Genomic DNA, 15697 nt, shown 5'->3' with positions numbered 1-15697 from the left:
AGTCAAAACTAAATAGAAGTAGAGTTATACATATAACAATTAGAGTTTGACATTATGAAAGAAGAGTTGGTCACAGAATCAAAAGAGCTATACATCTAGTAACAAGAGTTATACATCTAGTAACCAGAGTTATACATACTGAGTACTAAAGTTATACATCTAGTAACCAGAGTTATACATCTAGTAACGTATAAATCAAAGTCAAAACTTTTAACCTAGATATCAAGTCCCTTGTCAATACTTTCTACAACATCCATCTGTAGATGACAAACAATTGGGATTAAAATTATGCATATATTTAATTGAAGTTATACATCATTCTATAAGAGTTATACCAACAAGACGAGATTTTTTACCTTTGATTCAGATTTCTTGGAAGTTTTCTTGGCATTTTTCTTGGCAAAAACCATTGTTAATTATCAAATGAACTCGTATTTGATCTGCACAACCATAATTAACAATTGAACAAATCAACATCAGCAAACCCATAATTGAAAATTGAAAAATCAAATGAACTCTTTTTATGATAGTTTAACAAAGGCAATAATTAACAAAAAACAAAGTACAAATCACTAAATAAGGAATGGAAAAAATACCTTATAAAAAAATGGAGACAGGCGAGTTTGTAGGCGAGTTGGAATTAATTGGTAGTGATGAAAATGGCGTATGTTGAGTTGGAATTAATTGGTAGTGATGAAAATGGAGTTATCAGCAATGTGAAGAAAGAAAAGGAAGACGAAATGACAGGAAATAAAGGGAAAAAAAACCGCAAGTTGTTTTAAATTATGTGGAAAATGAGGAGGGAAATGATGACGGATTGATGGACATAACAGTATAGCATGCATGGGTTAGTAGGTAAGAGGAGAGCGGTAAATCTAAAATATTAGTTGAGTGGGGTTTTACTGCGCAATCTTGGCCATTGGTTTGCTTGATCCAACAGCCCACATTAGGACTTATGGACTTAATATGATATAATGGCCTTAGTTGATCTCTTCTCTCTCTCTCTCTCTCTCTCTCTATATATATATATATATATATATATATATATATATATATATATATATATATATATATATATATATATATAGATGTGGGATCCGGTGAGAACGACTACTCGGTGAGAACGCACTAGATACATTAGAATATATACAAAAGGTGCACTTTTTTTTTTTTTTTTTTTTTTTTTTTTACCAAATCTCATATACACTTTTAACTAAAGTAGGTACACTTTTTTACCAAAATTCTATATACGCATTTTAAGAATGTAGATACACTTTTTTTTTTAACCAAATCTCATATACACTTTTAACTAAAGTAGGTACGCTTTTTTACCAAAATTCTATATACGCATTTTAAGAATGTAGATACGCTTTTTTTGTTTTTTTTTTACCAACTCTCATATACACTTTTAATTAAAGTAGGTACACTTTTTTACCAAAATTCTATATACGCATTTTAACAATGTAAATACACTTTTTTCCAAATACACTTTAAAACAATACAAGTACACTTTTTGATATTGTAGGTACACTTTTTGATATTGTAGATATGCTTTTTAACAAAATTATAGATACATTTTATAACAATGCAGATACGGTATTTTGCTTCCTAGGTACATTTTTGTTCCATGTATAATACAAACTACCTAGATACACAAAATACGATTCTAGATACACAAAATACAATTCTAGATAAGCGTATACAACAATGGCTGGATGCGTAACAAACTAACAATCAACCCCAAATTAAAAAATCAAAACCAAAAAAATCCATAACTACCACCACCGCGGACCCCTGACCACCACTGCCGACATCGAGATCCTTCCCCACGCGCATCACCATTCAGCTTGCACCACCGCGAGGAACCCTGTGACGCAAGCGACATTCATCAGAAGTCGCGCATCAGCACAACCACCAACAACTCAAATGACGACTACCAAGCCAGCGACATTCATCAGAAGGCCAAAACATAATTAAAATCGTCCCTCTCAAATACAAGATTGTCAAGCGACTAAGTAACTAAAGTAACTAAAGCTTGACTTTTTGTTTAGTTACCCTTTGTTACGCCATTTACAAGACAATCTACGGTAAACCAAGATAGGATTCAATTTAAGATCGTACACTGTAGGTATATGCACAAATAATAATTTCAAGAGTTCTGACCTTCTTTAGTATGGTTTATTTTTTCCAAGTTTCAACACCTTTCAAGAATGCTTTTGTAGAAGTACCTGCAAATTATGAACATATCAGGGTGTGATGCCATCCAAATGCACAAATACACTCAAGAGCAGCTGTACTCAAAATTACCTACGAATAGTACAATAAACAAAACTGTAACCATCCAATCTGCAAAAATTACATTAAATGCAACTCCAATACTAATTCCCAACATGAGCATTGGTTGGAATAGCAAAGCCAGGTCGTAATCTATGATTGGCAAATCAAGAGTTGGATGCCTCAGTTTCAGATTGTAGTATACAGTTGAGCCTACAGCGCCCATAATCATACCTAATCATGAAAAAAATTGAGTTCAGCTGGAAGAAGAAATTGAGTCACTTGAGCCAGAAGGTCGATGAGTACGTTTGGGAAGAAGTGACACTTCTGAAAGCCACATTGATGGAGACAAGACCAACACAGCCACACCATGTATCAAACCACACCTCTAACATCCTTTCATCTCACCACAAACATAAACTAACCTTCTTCCGCTAATAAAATTGTTCGATTCTTCGGATTTTGCCATCCGTTCCTCCAATTGACGCGTCATTTTGTGTTTTTTTGCAGCACTATATCTGGTGATTTTGAAATTCACTTTTTAGTTTTATTTTCCGGCGAGTAATATCGGTAGGAACCGACTAAGGTAAGGAGTTCAGATTGGATAGTTAATTGGCAGATTTCAAAATCAAAGGAAGGAGAATCAGGGTCTGTGATTTAAGAATCCGAAATTTTGGGGATTCGTGCCATCGTGGTGAACTTCTCTCATCCCCAATCTTCATCTGTTTCTATCGACGACAAACGGATCACGACCGGCGACTCTGTCATTCCCGATCAGTCACTGTCGGTGATTTGGGTGCGGAATAAAGGAGAGGTGATATGCGAGTGGTCGGACTATATCTTTTCGGTAACTTGTCGTTAGGAGCACCTAGACCAAAACACAATTTATAACTTCACAAACAACTCTACAATTAGTAAAGAGGCAAGTAAAGGTCGGATCCCAAGGGACGGGAATTGAGATGAGATTTCTATTGCAACTAGTGGTGTCTTAGGGGTGTCACAATTGGGGTTGATGTAGAAGGTCACTAAACTAAATAACCAATGAAGGTAAACAAGCAAGATGAATTAAAAGGGTTGTAAACAATTGATAAAAGGCACTAGGGTATCATGGGGTCATAGGGGATTCATGGAAATTGATCATACAAACATGTTCTCAAATTATAAGTAAGCAATTATTGTTGTGATGGATTGAGTTGGTTTATATCTTACAATCCTAGGAAAGTTTGGGTCCCGGAGCCGAATCGATTAGATTGTACAACACCTACAAGTCGACTTAATCTTCCCTACTCAACAACATGCATGGTCTAATGAGACTCGAGTTGGTTTATGTCTTACAAGTCTCATTGAAAAGATAGGTGATGGTTAAAAAATGTAAGGATTCATAGGCTCACATTTCATCAAACATAACATGTGCATGAGTTGAGATCATAACAAGCAAGCAAATAAACCATGAAAGCATATTAATTTAAGCATGAATCATTCCCCATGTTGGTTTCTCCTAATTACCTATTAACCCTAGCTAAGGAACTACTCACTCATTATCATGTTGAACATGCTAGCAAGGTTGTCAATCATACCAACAAAGTGAAACATGATGAATAAATGAAAGTAATTAGCAATAATTAAAAAGGGATTAAGAGAATTATACCTACTAATGATTCCGATAATAAAGCAAAGAATAAAAGAAGTACTTGATGCTTGATTGAGAGGTTGTCAATCTCCCAATAATAACCCAAATAATCTTCAATTACCCAAAATAAAGGATGAACAAAACAGAGATTAAGGAAATAAAACTTGTATTAAAACTTGATTAATTGTTGATTACAAAATTAAAGAGAGATTTGATTGATATTAACTATACTAAAGATTGCTAAGAAGAACATGCTCTTCTAATTAGACTAATGGGGTATTTATAGTGGGGATTAGGTGTAGGAATTAGGGTTAACTAAGGGCTTAAATGACGATTAAGTCCCTACTTAAGGAAACGCCGGTATTTTTGGAAGGATGGGCATCTTTCTTGAAGCTTGAAGAAACGAAATTGTCTGGCTGGGAATCCGTGCGTCTTTAGCACGGGACGACCGGATTCGAGGGTCTCTGCCCGGGCGTCTTTGGGAGAAAACGGGCGTCTTCTGGTGTTGCTGCCCGGGCGTCTTGTGGTGAAGACGCTCGGATTGTGGTGGTGGAGGACGGGCGTCTTCAGGACAATCCGCACGGATTGCTGGACAGTCTCATTTCTTCTTCTTTTCTTCCATTTTCTTCATAAAATCCTTGGGGATTTCCTCGGGAATGCAAGGATCTTTTCTCATCATTGCCCATCTACTATAGTATGTACAAAGGCCTTCTAATCTTGTCTCTCCTTGATGCTTGGTCATTAAATTGAATCAATTTAGTCTCGTTTTGCCATGAAAATGCAAGGTTTGCACTCCTTTCCTACCAAGGGATCAAAACCTCAAAGAATATGCAAAACAAAGAACTAAAGACAATAAATGACCCAAATATGCACTAAAAAGCATGGGAAGAAGGCTAATTCGGGGACTAAATATGCTCTAATTATGGTCACATCAAATATCCCCAAACCGAACCTTTGCTCGTCCCGAGTAAAGAGGTGACAAAGACTAGGACCATTATTTAAACTAACCTAATAACATATCCGATATGAGACAATTAGCGGGTCTCACTCCGCCCCTTCAACTCACAACAAGACAACCATGAGGTAGGGTGCCTTCTTGCAAGGCAAGGTGGGTCTTGCCAAAATGGCGACACATCCAAACATTAAGCACACAAAACAAGTAATGGATGAATCTACAAAAGAATATCCACTTTCCTCATCTAAGTGGTGGAAATTATCTACAAGGGAAGCAATTCAAGGGTAAACACTCCTTCATAGATGCAATTTCTTCAAACTACTAAGCCTAGAAGGATACCAATAAATCACCTCCAAATTGTGTCACTTTTGTCAAGAGTAGACTCCCTATGGTGTTAGAAACACTGGTGGATCGCAGAATTCCCCCTCTTTCCTAGACAAGAAGAAGGGTCGTCCCCTCTCTACCATGCACAAAAATGGATACGGTGGATAAAGGGATCAATAGACATTTGAGTTTCACTTTGGGAGTTTGCTTTTGTTTTTGGTTTTCCCCCCAATTTCATGTGGCATATAACATTTGAGAACACTTTCTTGCCATTTCTTTTTGATTTTTGGCATTTCAACACTTGACAACTTTCTTTGTATTTCTTTTGAAAATTTTCAAATTCACCCCATATGTAGTGAGGGTGCCTTATATTTGAAGCTTTAGGAGTTCTATTTTTGCTCCTCTTTTCATTTGATGCATTTTTGCAAACTTTCTTTCACTTTTCATTTCATTGAACTCAAATTGATTTATTTTTGTGCCCATTCCCTTTGATGACAAAAATGTGGTAGAACATAGATGATGGATGGATGGATGCATGGTTTCAAGGGTCACCTTGGAATAAACGGTAGCCAAAAAGTTATCACACCACAAGGTACTCTTGACTAGGCCTTAAACCATGGGTCAAAGGATACTAGCATGACACATCCTAGGGTGTTTTACAAGTATTCTAACAAGCAAAGTCTTAAGAAGAAAAAGCATCTACTAGGGCCTATATACACTTGTCAAGCTTCCCAAGTAGATGGTTTCGCAAAATTTTCTAACATGCAACTACATGCCATTATGCAACTAACATATAAACATCCTAATTCAAATGATTCTACCAACTAATATGACATATAAACTAAATACAAGTCCTAAGTTCACATTGTTGTACCGCATCAATCAAAATAAAGCCACATAGTCATTAACATAAAGAGGAAAAAGGGGATTGGAAAGATCATACCATGCGGTCTTCAATATCCTCATGTCTCGGATGTGGCGTAGTCGATCAATGTGAACAAGGGTAGGACAAACACAATATATACAATAATATATACATGACTACACTACAAAGGAAATGAACATATTTTTGGTTTTTCAATTTTTCAATTTTTTATGGTTTTTTGAAATTTTCAATTTTTTTGGATTTTTGAATAAAAGTTAAGTAAAAAATTCCCCATCCCCACACTAATATGGGCATTGTCCTCAATGGCCAAAATGATGGGAAATCATGCAAGCATGATGCATGAATTCTACACTAAATGCAAGCTACACTAATCTACACTACATGATGCATGGGTTTTTGTTTATGACGGAGAGCGTAATTTAGATTACCTCCCGTTGTGTATGTATGTACTTCCCCAAACCGAGTTAGACATTATTTCTAATGTCCTAAGGTTGGGTGTAGTTCATGCACACACGATGCAATGCATTAAAATAAATTTGTCATTTTGGATTTTCAAAAGGTGGGAACAATGAAATAAGAACACCTCAATGGGGCCGAGGTGTTAATCCTCTATGTTGCTAGGACTACTCCAACCATGATCAAGATTAAATAATATACAAGTTAACAAAACACAAACTTCTTTTCATGAAAATTGAAACTTAAAGAGAGGAGATGAGGAAACTTCACTTAAGCTTGTGATGGGTGCCTCTCGCCCGCTCCACCTAGCTATGAAGTAATCCTCTAGAGATCGGCATCATCTCCCTCTAGATCACTATCCCATATCTCCTTTGATGCATCATTCATATTCGGGTCCATGAACTCGTCCTCTTCACTTTCAAGCTCCACCGTGTCCCCTCCGCAAGAATTATTGCTCCCCTCCTCTTATCTCCCGTTTACCCCTTCATTTGCCCTCTCCGAATTGGGGAAGAGTAAGTCCATTTGTGCCCAAGAGGGAAATGCTCCCTCTTCACTAACCTTTCCCTTATGAATCATATCGTGGTATTGAGGATAGAGTGCATAGTAATTGTCCACGGTAGCTTCATATTGTCGGTAGTGCAAATCTTGTAGAATTCCCGTGACAAAGTCATCACGGGGAAGGATAAAGGGGTTGGGATGGTTATACGGTTGATAAGGAAATGGGTAGGGAGGAACTTTGATCTTCTCATCTTGAGATTGTTGCTCTTGTTGTTGTTGTTGATTTGGAGGTGGTGGTGCTTGTCTTGTTTGAGTTGGGTTTGGAGGGATGAGGTAAGATGGGATTGGTGATAAAGGTCCTCTTCTTGGGGAAATCCGTGGTAGGCCGGTCATTGGTAGAAAAATCGGATCACTTCCTTTCGTTATCCACTTGATCCGCTTTTCAACCCCCTCAAGGGTTATCCAATGATGATGAATAAGAAGAAGATATTCATTTATCCTCGTGTTTCCCAAAAGAGGAGCATACTCATTATTCTCATTGAATCTCGGATTGAAATGCTTCGCAAGCCTAGTAATGAGCCCTCTATTCACAATGTGTTTCATCCCATCATCATCACCTTTCCTAAACTTTGCCCATTTCTCGAGTAGAACTAGAGGTGCATTGAAGTGGTACACACTTATTCCTTGAATATTGAGATATGATTCCATAAAAACAAGGTCTAGTTGATTCACGATCACCGGATCTCGGCGAGCAAAGAGGGTGCCCGAGAGGAATCGATAAGTAAGTCTCAAGATCGGATTTTGAATATGAAAAGCGAGACATTCCTTGGTGTGTATGAAATCCCGGCCAGTCATGGCCCTCCACAAAGGTTCAACACTATATTTCTTTGGCTTCGATGTCCGGGTAGGAGAAACATCGAGACCAAGCACATTAGCGAATTCTACAAGGGTCATCATCCTTGAAACATTCTCCAACCTAAATTCTATGCATATTGTTTTGTTCAAGGTTGTAATCTTCAAAAAGCTCAAAAACTCAAGCACAAGGGATCGATAAGTTTGCTCATACATGTGGAAAAGGGTAGAGAGACCAAATACTTCAAAGAGAGCTTCCACTTGGTGATAAATCCCAAGTTTCCTCAAAGTATTATGACATAAAAACTTAGTGGGGAGAATGTTCTTACTAAGAAGCCGGTGGAAGACTAGTCTTTGCATATCATTGATAAATTCGACATTTGAGAAGTCATCAAGTCTTGTAAGATCCACTATTTCTTCATGCTCCCTTCTTAATGTGTTGACATGGGAGGTAGAAGAACTTCCCCTCATCCTTGGTCTCCTCCCAATCCTAAAAGAAGATCTCCTTGGTGCCATTCCTTGATTATTGAGCTGGAATTTTTGATTTGTTAAAGAATAAAGAATGCTCCTTGTGGATTGAGTGTTGCCTTTGAAACCCTAGCAATTTGGGGCTTTTTGATTTTGTGGGGTAAAAGAGTGATTTGGATATGCTTTGGAGTCATAAGGAGGTGGGTTTTTATAATACAAGTGGAAGGAAGGGTGATGTGTCGCAAATTGTGTGGTGGGGTATAATTAAATTAAGAAAAGTCGGGGCAAATTATCGCAGGAACACGGGCGGATTCGAGCATAAGACGCTCCGATTCAAGCTCCTCGGGACGGGCGGATTTTAGGTAAGACGCCCGGATTCTGTCACAGTTAACTTTCCAAAAATATGACGCCACAAAGACGGGCGTCCCGACCCCAAGACGCTCGGATTCTCTGAAGACGAGACGGGCGTCTTTTCTCAAAGACGGACGGATTCTGAGACAGTGAGATTTCTTGAAATGCTCAGGCAAAAAGACGGGCGTCTCTCTGCAAATACGGGCGGATTCTTCAGGACGAGCGGCTTCCTTTCTGAGACGCTCGGATTCTTCCACAGTCCCAAAATTTCCAATTTCACAGCTTAGCAGGACGGACGGATTCTTCCCAATATGCCCGGATTCCAGCAAGACGGGCGGATTCCAATGAAGACGCACGTGTTCATGCTGCGAATTTTCCTTTTATTTCCTTTCCTCTCATAAATGCTTCTCCACGCTTGAAGATTGGTTCCTTCCTTCATTCAAAATTCGTTAGTGACCTTCCCTCACTTACTCTCATGAAAAGAGTTTATGCCTATAATTAAAGAAATGCAATAAAATTATAAATACAAGTTAGAGGGTTAGTATATTTACAAGTGGTGGTTTAGGGAGGACTCCACCAAACTCTCCCTTTGATGGTTCTTTCAAGGATGAGAAGGCCCGAGGTAGGTGACCTCGACCTCTCCAATAAACGCTCCCTCATAGTATGGCTTCAACCTTTGACCATTGACTTTGAACTTGCTTCCATCTTCCGCCTTTAGTTCAAAATATCCATATTTTCCAACTTCGGTTATCACATAGGGACCCATCCATCTAGAGTTCAACTTTCCCGGAAACAGTCGGTAGCGGGAATTGAGTAGAAGGACTTTGTCTCCTTTGTGCAAGGCCTTTTGTCTAATCCTCTTTTCATGGAGCAATTTCGTTTTTTCTTTGTAGATCTTGGCATTCTCATAGGATTGTAGTCGGAATTCCTCCAACTCTTGAATTTGAATCATCCTCTTTTGGCCACTCAATTTGAGATCAAGATTAAGAGCTCGGATTGCCCAAAAAGCTTTGTACTCCAATTCGATTGGAAAATGACATGCTTTTCCAAAGAGAAGCTTGTAAGGGGAGGCTCCTATGGGAGTCTTATAGGCCGTCCTATAAGCCCAAAGAGCATCATCAAGCTTTGTGCTCCAATCTTTTCGGGTCTTGTTCACAACTTTCTCAAGGATTTGTTTGATTTCTCTATTTGAAACTTCAACTTGACCGCTTGTTTAAGGATGATATCCCAAGCCGGTTCTATGTTGGATACCATATTTGGTCAAAAGAAATTCTTATGACACTTGGTGGTCATTAAATAGCGAGCAAGTTTTTTGATTTTCCTTCTGACAGTAATTTTCATACATGCAATCAGCATTTTTGATGCAGTAATCAACTACACTGTGACTGCTCCTGTTTTTTCCTTCAGTTTGTGATAGGATTACTGCATTTTCGATGCAGTAATATGATTTCGCAAATTTTCAGCCATACTACTATAAATTTATTAATTGGGGTTATTACTGTTAGACTTTATTGATTATAATCTTTGTTTGTTGATTATCATACTACTATGTTTGTTGGCTTAGATGTTTGTTGATTATTGATATTTAATCGAGGAATTGGTGTTAATTAGGGAGAAATTGACAAGAAAATGGAAATTTGAGAGTATGAGCTTTAAAATAAGTTATATAGAGAGATTATAAAGGTGTATACTATAATTAAGTTGAATAGTGAATAGTGCGTAGGTATGTGCTCATTTTGAGCTACTTTTATATGTATCGTGTATGTGTATATTTTAATACCAACATAATTTTTACGTTTTATTCGTTTATGCATATTTTCTTGGAAGGGAAGTTTTAATTGGATGACATGTTTTCTAACCATTTTTTTTATGCCGTTTACTTTTTCTTTTCTAAACAAATTATTCTTTAGATGCTTGTTTGTATTGATAATTGTTAGAATAAATTTGAAAATGTTTGTTTGTACCCGGCCATTAGTGTATGCTTTTCCTCTAACTTCTCCTACGTTGTTCTTGTGTCTAATGTATAGAATTTGGAATATATGTTACCTTGTTACTGTGTTGTAACACTAAATTTGACATGTGTTCCACTTACACTAATATTTTGTAATACTTATATTATTGTTTAGTTTCAACTCATAACCTCTACATCCGGTATGGATGAATTTTGTAAGTGTTAATCATTAGTTCATTTAAGATTTTTCTTTTACATAAGTGATTTAGACTACAATGTAAATGTACCTGAATTCTACTTTGATTCTATTTTGGTCTAAGGAGTACTCTAACTGAGTCGCCGCATTTGATCTAACATGCCAAGTTTATGGATTAAGGTAGAAGGTAGATTTTGGATGTAGAAGATCATAGGCTAATGTTCAGGTAAATGCACGTATTCTTAGGAAGTGGCTAGCTACTGGACTGTCTATAAGAAGCTTAAACAGAATATATCATTATAAGACCGTTTTTTTAAGATTAATAACATTTTTGTTATTATTTTTGCAGGTTCATAATTTCCATCTAAAAAAGTTGATGCATAGCCCTAGTATGAAGACATTTATAAATAATCTAAAACTATTTTTTCTATTGTTATAAATTTGGGGTGTAATTTTTTGTTTGTTTAAAGACATGTTGTATATAAGATCGAATATTTTGTTAATGTCAACGTGTTATTTTGCACGTATTTGTCTAAATCCCATGTGGTATTTTGTGTTGATAAATATAATCGTAAAGCATAAAAATATTTAAGGCCACGACAATTTCCCGTGGCTAGCCCCGGAAAATTTATATCTTGCCACGGGAAATATAGTTTTTCTTAAACTTTTAGCCACGGGAAAGTTTCCTTATTGCCACGAAAGAATTCTATGGTTTTTAAAATTTTAGCCACGGGAAATAATATTTGGCACGTTTTTTAGCCACGAGAATTTTCCCTTATTGCCACGATAGAATCCTGTGGCTATTAAAATTTTAGCCACGGGAAATAATTTTTGCCATGATTTTGTAGCCACGTAATAATCCGTGGCAAACAAAACAGATGTTTGCCACGTCTTTTTTTCCCATGGCTATTTAGTAGCCACGGCCACTTGCGCCACGGAATATTTTTCGTGGCTAAATCATTTAGCCATGGGAAATTGGCACTTGCGCCACGAATTCGTGGCGCAAGTGGTAAATTGTTGTAGTGTAGATATTGTTAAGAATTAAAATCCCTTTAATTTATATTATTATTATTACTACTCTACTAATAAATGATAATAATGTGTGGTTGTGTGAGAATTTTAGAGAGAAGCATGCATAAAATTAGCACTAGAAAAATGAGCAACCAATTGCCCCTTATAAGAGCACAAAACCGGCACCCATAGTCCCATTAGTGGGCAAATTCTTTTTCTTATTTTAATGCATGCTTTTGTAGGTAATGAGTATATTAGGGTAGCCTTTGTCATAAGCATGCAAGTAGAGAAATCATTATATGCAACTAGTTGATTTAAAGAAAAAACAAAAAAAAAACGTTGTCCCACAACATTGTATTTTCGGCCATCATAAGATAAAATAGACCATTTTTATTTTGTAATGTTTTTCACACAAATATAAGATCGTTTATTTATTTATCTTACATAAGTAAGTATTTGTTTGATCATATAACAATTATATAATATAATCAAATGATTAATATACACTTAACTCTTAAGTGATAATAATGTCATTAAATGAAAATATAATGAGTCCTATAATGTCAAATTTAATTAATTTATAGCCCTTGTAAATTATAATCAACAAATAACCTCTACCTCTAAAAATACAATACCTCGATTAATTTAATAAATTAACGCTTAATTATTAAATCAAATCTTTTTTAATCACATTACAATAAGATATAAAATTTCATTAGTCAATCATCGCATTATTGATTAATAAACTTGCGTCGACTCGAGTTCTAAACTCGACCTCAACAACCTCACACAACTATATATATATATATATATATATATATATATATATATATATATATATATATATATATATATATATATATATTTATAGGGTCGGGATTCGGTGAGAACCATCCATATAATGAGAACCACTTAAAAACCCTTGGATCTAATAATACACATAGATTAACTTAACCAAACCCCAAACGTTTTTCGCGTTCCCCCCCCCCAATCAAACCCGCGTAATCTCGTCATTTTCTAATTCTGCTTCTCTCTCATAATTCTTTCTCTCTCTTAAACTCATCTCGTCGACTATCAAAACCTTCCGCCGTCGCCTCTTCCATGATCAAACCTTATCTTTCTCTACAATCGAACGATAAATTATTCGACAATCAACCTTTCGACGCTGCTTCAATCAATGAAGCCTTTAAATTCGAGGTAAAATTTTGAACTTGATGATTATTTGTTGTGAAATTAGTTAAATTAGTCGATTAAATTAGATTGTTCGTGAAATTAGGGATTGATTCATCGATTAGATTTCTGAATTGATGAATTATGCTTCTGAATTTAGGGTTTCGTCAATTACATTGGAGAAACTGAGAAATTAGGGTTAGGGAATTCGAGAAATTACCTAAATTTGTTGTAATCATGAAATTAGGGTTTGATCCGTCTATTAATTTTCTGGATTGATAAATTATGCTTCTGAATTTAGGGTTTCATGAATTAAATTAGGGAAATTGAGAAATCACCTAAATTTGTTGTAATCAGGACACTGGAGACCGTTTATGTATATCAAATTCTTGTTTATGTGCATCAAATTCCTGTTTAGGCGCATCAAACTGTGATTATGTGAATCAAATTGGCTTAATTGACAAATTAGGGTTGGAGAAATTGTGAAATTGCCTACATTTGTTAAAATTAGGGACTCAATTTCATGAATTATACTGTTGTATTGTTGCTTATTTAATTTTTGACATTTCTTGTTGCAGCAATAATGACAATGACAACTGCTTAATACTATCACAAACTTCTTCAAATGTCATTACAAACGAAGGAGTGACTGTTGAAGCTAATGCATGTCAGCCTATATTAGAAATATCTGCATTAACAGTTGAACATGATGTGGATGAAGTTGTGAGTTTCGAATTTGTTAAAGGTACAATTCTGATCATCCTGAATTTATGAGTTTCATGGTTGTCTTAGTTATTATTGTAAAAACGTTGGTAGCCATCCCAATTCTTGGTTGTCCAACTGGTAGCTCTTTGATGTTTTCAGCTTTTTTTTTATGCAATTAAGCTTAGTTTTTAGGATATCCGTCCTGTGTACATGCATGGAATAAGGTTAAGTGTGCATGAAATAAGGTTCAATGTGCATCAAATAAGGTTAGAACGGTGTTGTAATAGAATGTTTATGGTCAGGGGGGAGTGTACTTGGATTATCCAGTAACACAAATTTGTGAGAGTGTAATTCATATTCTTTTGTATCCCTCATCTTTCTTACTTTAATTGCACCAGATATGCAGCTATCATAGTAAAGGAGGCAGAGGACGAGGAGGTAACAGAAGGTTCTTCAAGCAACACGAATCGGGTTTTTGAGTGTCTCATCCATCTTAAGCTTGTTATTGGTATGCTATTCGATAAGCTTGAACTAGGTGTTGAGTTTTATGAAGCATATGCAAAAGAATCTGGGTTTGTGACTAGACTGAGCTCACAAAAGTCTAAAAAGGTTGTCGTTACGCATAAAAACGTTGTGTGTAATAAGGCTCGAGTATGTGAAGCGAAAGGGAAAAATCACCGGAGGCAAAGGACTAGGATAGAATGTCATTCTTGTATTAAATTTAAGCGAATTTTGGAGGAAGGTCCTGATATGGGTAAATACCAAATTTATGCTTTTCATCAAGGTCATAATCATATGCCACAAACACCATCAATAATGGTACATTTGACACAAACGAGAGAGTTGAATGTAGTTCACAAAAAAATGATAATTGACAACTCCAAAAATAACATAGGTCCAGTTAAGTCGTATAGGTTGTTCAAGGAGTATGTTAGAGGTTATAGGAATGTGGGTGCGTCATTGGAAGATTTAAGAACTTTTCTAGAGATATCAATAATTATTTATCAGAGGGGGATGCTCAAATGCTTATTGAGCATTTTATAAAGATAAAACACATGTGTCCATCTTTTTATTTTGATTTTGAGGTAGACGAGATAGGTCGATTGTCACATGTGTTTTGGGCTAACCCTATTAGTATTAAAAACTATTTGCTATTCGGGGACATGACCTCTTTTGATACGACCTTTAAAAAAGATAAGTATAGAATGATATTTGGCCCTTTTACGGGGGTGGATAATCATAAGAGATGCGTGACCTTTGGGGCTGGACTTATTATTAATGAGAGCAAAGACTCCTTGCTTGGCTATTTACGAAATTCGTAGAGGCTATGGGGGGTCGTCATCTAGTTTGTATGATAAATGATGAAGATACGGGGATAGAAGAATGAATGAAATTAGCCTGGAAAGACAAGGTGCAACACAGATATTGCATGTGGCACATACTGAAAAAGTTGCCCGAGAAGGTCGGGCCTATAATATGTAAAGATACTGAGTTTCTGAAGAAGATAAACCGATGTATTTGGAGCGAAGATGTGGAGCCGCCTGAATTTGAGGAAAGATGGACAATACTAGTTGAATCTCATGGGTTGTCGGATAACGAGTGGCTTAAGGAGAAGTATAACATTAGAAATATGTGGGTTCCACCTTACTTTCGCGACCTGTTTTTATGAGGTTTGATGAGAACAACCTCCAGGTCAGAGTCAGAAAACCACTTTTTCAGCAACTTCCCTAATCCAAATTTAACCCTAGTTCAGTTTCAGATGAGATTTGAGTGCGCGATGGATGCAGAAAGATGGACTCATTCGAAACTCGTTGCATAATAAAAAAACTCCTTCCCCCAGTTGTCGACTCCATTAGCCCTAGAAAAGCATGCATCAGAAATCTACACTCCAATAATTTTCGGCGAGTTTCAAAAGGAAGTCGAAGCAGCTTGCTATTCATATGGTGTTGGGGATAAAGAAAAAGATAAAA

General features: G+C 36.3%; 1 long non-coding RNA gene across 1 annotated transcript; it reads right to left on the bottom strand.

Annotated features, from left to right (window-relative positions):
* Positions 1-218: 218 nt before the first annotated feature.
* Positions 219-664, bottom strand: LOC141621707 (uncharacterized). The gene is made up of 3 exons (XR_012532599.1): positions 597-664; positions 357-440; positions 219-257 (listed from the first exon to the last, which is right to left on the bottom strand). It is a non-coding gene; the product is annotated as an uncharacterized LOC141621707 (long non-coding RNA).
* Between the last annotated feature and the right edge of the window lie 15033 nt (positions 665-15697).

This window comes from Silene latifolia, chromosome X, assembly GCF_048544455.1.
Source record: "Silene latifolia isolate original U9 population chromosome X, ASM4854445v1, whole genome shotgun sequence".
Taxonomy (NCBI): Eukaryota; Viridiplantae; Streptophyta; class Magnoliopsida; order Caryophyllales; family Caryophyllaceae; genus Silene; species Silene latifolia.
Note: the sequence above shows the minus strand (reverse complement) of the source record. Positions and strands in the feature narration are given on the sequence as shown.